Source organism: Humulus lupulus, chromosome 3 (genome assembly GCF_963169125.1).
Source record: "Humulus lupulus chromosome 3, drHumLupu1.1, whole genome shotgun sequence".
Classification (NCBI taxonomy): domain Eukaryota; kingdom Viridiplantae; phylum Streptophyta; class Magnoliopsida; order Rosales; family Cannabaceae; genus Humulus; species Humulus lupulus.
Genome location: NC_084795.1, coordinates 108679357 through 108686309, shown reverse-complemented (window position 1 = coordinate 108686309; position 6953 = coordinate 108679357).

Here is a 6953-nt window from a genome sequence, read left to right as displayed (position 1 = left end):
GGGGGGGGGGGGGTGTATCCAAACACGAGCAAGTCCGAGAACAAAACCAAAATAGGACGCTAATGAAAAGGACACAAGGCTCAAGCCTAGTCCCGACCCGGACATACGCGGTCTAGGGGTACAAACTATAGGACTTAAGGCTCAGGCCTAGTCCCGGCCTAGACATACGTAGTTCGGGAGGTGAAATATCCAGTAGGACATACGGGCTAGCCTAGGTCCTCACCCAGACATGTGTGCCCCGTGGATATAAAATACCTAAAAAATTGGTTGACCGAGCGTGGTCCCAAACAACCAAATACCTGTCCACGTCATCCCTACAATAGCACAGAACTATTGGGGCGCGGGTCCTAGGTATAAGTTATTTAAAAGTAGTCTTATAAACAGCCTAGACCGTAAGAACCTAACCTAGGTTTTATAATAAGCTAGTCAGCTAATCCATAGTGGTCCAGACCATCAAAACATGAACACTAGAATCGGGACGAATAGATTTAGTGATAATTATCAACTCCTTAATGGCCCAGGCTGTTGGAACCTGAGCAACAGGAGTGAAGCGAGTTGATAAGTTAAAATCTAGAAAAATCTTGGCAGTTTGGGCTATTGGAGCCCGTATTGTAAAAGCGGAACAATCTATTCCAGGTCGTCAACAGTCCTGGCCATTGGAACCGGGACCGAACATTTGACTCGTTTACACAAGGTGGCGAAAACACTAAGTAAAAGTTTAACGAATGGAAACGGGAAAGCATTATGAATAAGAACATAAAAAATTTCTTAGACGCATCTGCGCCCGTGAAAGTGTTACAAAAATAAAAAAAATAAAAGAGAAAAAACAAATAGAAGACCCGGCCTAAGCTTCGCCGTGCCCCGATGCCTCCGGGCTAGCTCCATCTGCCTCTTCCTCATCCAAGGGTTCCGTGTCTTCTTTCTCCTTGGCCTCAAATTCGACTCTTTTTGCAGCGGGGTCGGGGTAAAGCAGGAGGTTCATGTTCTTGTCCTGGAGCCAGGCCATGTAGATGGCCTCGTCAAAGGTGACCCTCAGCATGGCGTCCACCTTTTCTCTCTCGTGGCGGGTCTCATCATGCGCCATCACCTGCAGCCGAAGCAGGTCATCCAATTCAGAAATCCGAGACTCGAGACCGGTGACCCTCTCCCGGTCCTGGGTAGACTGGGATTCGACCGCCTCTTGTAGGGCCTTCACTCGGAGAAGCTCCACCTCCAACCCAGCCACCAACTTGCTATTCTTAGCCTCTCTCTGGGACATAGCTTCTTCGAGTTGGAACTTAGTCCGGGCAGCCTCTTCCCGGTCCGCTTTGGCCTAAGCCACCTCCTTTGCCAGGGCTTCCTTAGTGGCTTCTCGCTGGTTCACAGCTGCCTCCAGCTCTAGCTGGTTCATCTCCATTTTCATGGAAATCTCGGCCGCCAAGTCGGCATTTCTATGAGCTAGTAGAGCGTCCTGGAATGAAGAGAAGTTAGAAAAATCTGAAGAACTAAAAGCGCAAGAAGAAACAGGAGGTGTAAACAGATAACTTACAGCAGTGGCCTGGTGGCAGAGAACCTGGGAGATGAATAGCATGTCCTGGTGGGCTATGGTGGCGTACCGCTTCAACTAGAGGTTGGACATAGTAACCCCCACCTGATCTAGCAAGTCCACAGTGAACGGAGCCGTGTCTTACCCCAGTTTAGAATGGAACCCCGTCTCAGCGGCAAGCCGGTCCACGATCAGCTGGGAAGCGCTAAAAGCTGTCGGACGCTCCGAGAACTTGGCCTGACGATGAATCATCAGGGCCCGATAAACCTCTTCCCTCTTCTCCCGGCCGCTCTCCCACGTCCGGGATACCAGTTTGGACTATTCCTCCCGCAGGACCGCCTCTCCCTCTTCGGGTAGAGCCGGATGAACGGGGAGCGTGGGCACTCCTGGAAGGTCCTTGGCGGCGAGGTGACTCTCCCCGAAGGATTCCTCGGCCAAGCCAACGCCTTTGTTCTTGGCCCTCTTTGTCCCCTTCGCAGGCTCATCCGCGCTTGAGTCCGCGGTTCTCTTCCCGGAACTCCGACTCACCAGCGGGTCCCGCTCCAGGTCGATTACCAGGGGATGAGCAGAAGCTGAGATAGTTTCAGGATTAACTGCCATGATCGGGACTGCGACTGAGGCCTCCCCAACTGAGTTAGGCTTCGGGACCAAGCTCCTAAGGATCACGTTCGGAGCTTTCAATTTAGGCGCGCCTTTGGCAGTCTTCTTTGCCGAAGCTCCTTGGTAGCCTGGACCTTAAGGGCCTACTTCATCTTCTCCATGGGATCGGACATGTCAGAGTCTTCTTAAATGAACAAACAAAAAGCAAATTATCAAAATAAACAAGTCACGACGAATGAGTAATCGCAAGACTAAAAGTAATCCGGGACAAACCCTTGTCTAGACCTCAGACTCGACTCAATTCTCCTAAGGCGAAGGAACAGATTCGATCTCCCATTCATCCGGGAATAAGAAGTTCCCATACTGAAGGAACTCGAACGAATATATGAGAGTTTCCTGTTCTACAGTGATGGGAGATGAAGGTCTCATCTCTCCATCAGCCCCGAACAGGGGGCCTCGATAAACTAGTCTATCCCTAACTAAGTCCCCAACTCAAGGAGCATAAGTCAAAAGTAAAGGTGAGTTACCTCGCCCTGATACACTAGCACCGGGGGTCCCCGTGTTTGGATGGGCCTCATCGAAGAGGGCTTCCAGCTCCTCGGAGGTGGCCCTCTCCTTCTCCTGGGCTTGGTCCCGCTTCCTCTTGACCGTGTCTTCCAAGGTCGCGGCCTCTACAGCCCTAATATGCTCAAGGGTCAGCTCCTCCCTCAATGTCGGGTCTTTCTCGCATTGTATCCCCCGGATACTGGGGTCCTTGACCGTTTGATTGGCCGCCAGCATCCCGACCACCCAGAGGCTCTCAGTGTTAACATAGCCCCCTATGTCCAAATCTTCCGCGCATAGCTCAGAGTAGAATTTCTTCCGGTCCAGGATGAACTGGGTGAGGGGAGTCTGGGCATAGGGTCCTACCATCCAAGGAAATATGTTGAGAATGAGGAATAAAAAGCAAAAACAAAAAAGAAACTAGGGAACGGGAAGCCACTTACCCACTCGCTGGAAGTCCAGCATCATCATGGGGTTCTTTTCTAAAAGAAACCTAGACATCATGAACCAGTAATGTCTGACGTCCGGGGGGTGCTTCCATGTGCTAGTAGGAGCAGCATAGTTGCCACGCGATTTCAGTCTGTAGAAGCCATCCAGGGTCTTGTCCTTGACGTTGACCTGTGGCTCCAGCTTGTAGAAATACAACACCTCTACCGGTGTTGGATCCGGGATCTGCTTCGCTATACAAAAGATGCGCCATCCTGCAATCATTCGGTACGCTTGAGGCAGGAGCTAGAAATGTGCAATCCCCACGAACTTGAGGAATTACACGAAGTAGTCATGAAGCGGGAGAATGGCTTCCGCACTGATGTGGCCCATGCTCCAGGCCCCGAACTCGCCCACGCTGGTGTGAGCTTTCTTCTATTTCCTAGCCAAACAGTTATAAAACAATCCAGGAGTAGACTCCACGCCCAAGTGCTTCTCCAGGGCGTACAACATCCGATAATTTCATAACAGGTTCTGCACCCCATCCATCTCCCATCTGTTGCCACTGGGGTCTCGGATCCTGGTAGAGTGGTAGGAGCTGCATTAACTCATTCTTCCACATGAAGGGCAATGCCTGAGGTAATGGCTGATGATCTGGGAGCGAAACAGAACAAAACAAATAACAAAGCAGTCATCACCGAAACCCAAGAAGGTTGGTTAAGGTACGGGGGCTCTCCTACGAACTTCTTGGAGGAGTCCCCTCTGGATCAGGTCTGGGATCACTAAGAAGCCGCGGAACCTTGATTGGGAACAAAAAACAAAGAGAGAGAGAAAAAGGAAGATTTAGCTGTTCTCCTAAGCTGGCCTATTGCCACTTGTCCAAGAACCACCCGAACCCGAGGAGATCCGGCACCGTCCGGACTAGTTTTCTTTTCCTAACCTATTCTAATGCACCCATAGCCAATCTAAACACATGCAAGATTTAACAGCCTAAACAGATAAACAGGACAGTATGGAAAACCCAAGAAAACAAAAGCGAAAGTTAGGAAAACTTACTGTAAAAGGCCGGTCATGAAGAATGGTGGGTTTCCGGCGACAGTGACGGTAAAATCGCGGTTTTGAACAAGTGAAGGCGGCTCAAAATCTCGTCTATGGGACAGGCCGATGTCGTCTGCTCAAGCGAAGGGGCGGAGATCGAGTGCGTTGGGAATAAGCGACGGCGAAGACGAAGTAGACGATGGAAAATTTCTTCGGCAAGTTCGGACATAAAAGTTCTTTTAAGTGTTTTTTCTTTTCTGAGAATGTAAAGATATCAAATTAAAATCTGATGTAATTTATAAGAACCAGAGGGATGTTTCGATCTAACGGTTCGACGCGATCACCCCCCATCGGACGGTCCTGGATCGCGCAGGGACATTAATGGACTTACTCGAGTACTAGATCACGGTACCCCCGAGGCCTGATCCACGCCGCCCCGATCCAACGGCCCAGAAAAAGAGCACCTCAAAGGTCGTCCCATCCAACGGTCCTCTTTATTGCAGAGATAATAATGGGAACATTCGTGCGGATGGGACGCTTCGTAACCCGAGCTGACATACTAGCCCCCAGCACAGTAACTAATAGGATGTTTGCTGACCTTTCAAGACCTAGTGCCATCAATGCGCCAGCCACAATGGGACACGTGCACCCTTCATGATGGAGCAGGGCGAACAGGAAGGTCTCCAGACAGCCCTGAAGTAAATGAACCGGGGCTCTGGTAAACGAACCCGGATCCTGGTAAACGGTTCGGGCTTTTTTTATTCTATCCCGGACATCGAAGCGGGTTGTCATTCCGTGAACGATCGGCCAGCGGTGTCACCCGTCTGCGGACCCGTCGCCTTGGAAAAGAGACGGGAAATGCCAAGATGGCCGGAGAGGGAGACAAGCCTCCACCGCGCAAGCCCAGATGAAGGCTTGGGGGGTAATTGTTATCCTTGTTTCCTCCCGCATGTACGAATCCACTCTAAAAGTCCATGGGCTGCTTTGCTAGGAGTTAAGGCCCAGACCGGGCCCATTAGGCGAAGGGAAAATAGGTATTGGCGGCCCAAGTCTGGGCAAGGCCCAAAGGGCTACTGGGAGAGTAAGTCGGGACTATTGTCGGGGCAAGATGTATAAACCTAGGACTGTGTACCGAGATGTTCCCCAAGGTACGATAAAGGAGATCGCGGCTACCAAATCCAAGATTGGGCCGGGATCTCCGTGGATGAACTCGGGTCCTGGTAAATGAAGCGGGACCCTGGTAAATGGAGGGGGACCTTGGTAAACAGACTGGGATGGGTTGTCCGAGTTTGGCAAGATAAAGTGTCCAAAATACTGACATCATCCCATGAAGCGTGGGGTGTTGTCCCCACGCTTCACCTGTAGAAGAGACTACCTTGGGATTGTATGTCGTTGGTTCAGAACTGCGCGCGCCACTACTCTGACTGATCTTGTCCCCCAAATCTTCCTCGTAGCCCATAACACCCAGACTGAAACACCAGCCAGTTGCATGTCTTAGAATAAGATATTGTTTGGGCTGGCCTAATGGGCTTTGTTTAATGTATGTTTCTTATTTCAATCCTTTGTATTGGGCTCCCATCAGAGAAGCCAATGGTATTTACACCCTTGTTGGGCCCGGACTAGCCCGGCCCGAGCCCAGTGCACTCATGTGCCTATAAATACGAATAGTGGTGCACTAAGGAGGGGATCCAAGATTTTGATTGTAAGCTGTTACTCCGCTCAAACTTGCAGAAAACTCCATTGCCAACAGTTCTCAAAACTCTAATACAACTGTCTCGTGGAATAAGGTCCATTAACGCCCCAACCACATAAAAACCTTGTTTACTTTTACTAAATCCTTTCTTTTACGCTCTCTAATCTTTCATAATTCTTGTTTCCGAAAAACTCGATAAACAATTATATATGTAGTCTTATATTAAATATTATTATAATAATGATATTTTATAATATTTAAATTTACATTAATATAATTGATAAATATCTATTTTTAAGTTAATTTTATAGATATATTATGTTAAATATTTTTAGTTAAAGCTAGCATAACAAATCGTTAAAATCAAGAATTTCCGTTATCTACACACTTAATCACTACAACATTTTATACTTTATATTACATTGAAAAATGACATTTTTTAAGAAGTGTTATTGATAAAGATCTCATACGGCGTATTAGACTATTTTTACATCATTAAACTAATATTGTACATTGGGCTTTCAATGGAATGTTGAGTATTAAGGCCCGAATAAAACATATACTGCACATATTGGGCTCATTTTACATCATTTCTTTCTCTCTCTTCAATCACTCTTTCGGTTACTCCCAAACCCTCGATCTCTTTCTTCAATTTCTCTTAATCTCCTCTGTGATCTGATTAAATCGCTCATCAATCTTTCTCAATGACTCTCATAAATTCTTGATGAGAAGCTTTGGCACAAGCAACCTAGCCCGACGTTCTTTCTCCTCCAGTCAACTCTCTCATGAAGTCTCTCCTATAGAAGTGAGTCCTAAATCTTTTCCAACTTTTGATTTGGTTCAGTTTATGTCTTCTATTGATTGAATGTTATAGTTTTTAGATTTCTCCAAAATTGCATAATGGTCACTACATCTCTTTCGCTTGATATTGTTGTGAGATCATTTGTTTTGTAGTTCATCGTAACCAACCATGTCTCTCTTGGTGAAGGTGAGTGTTCGTTGGATATTAATCTTATTCTTAGTCTCCATTGGATTTATTTTACTTGAGATTAAATTTCTTACATAAAAATCCACACACAAATAAATTTTATCAATCTCTGATTTAGAAAATCTCCTAGAGTTTAATAA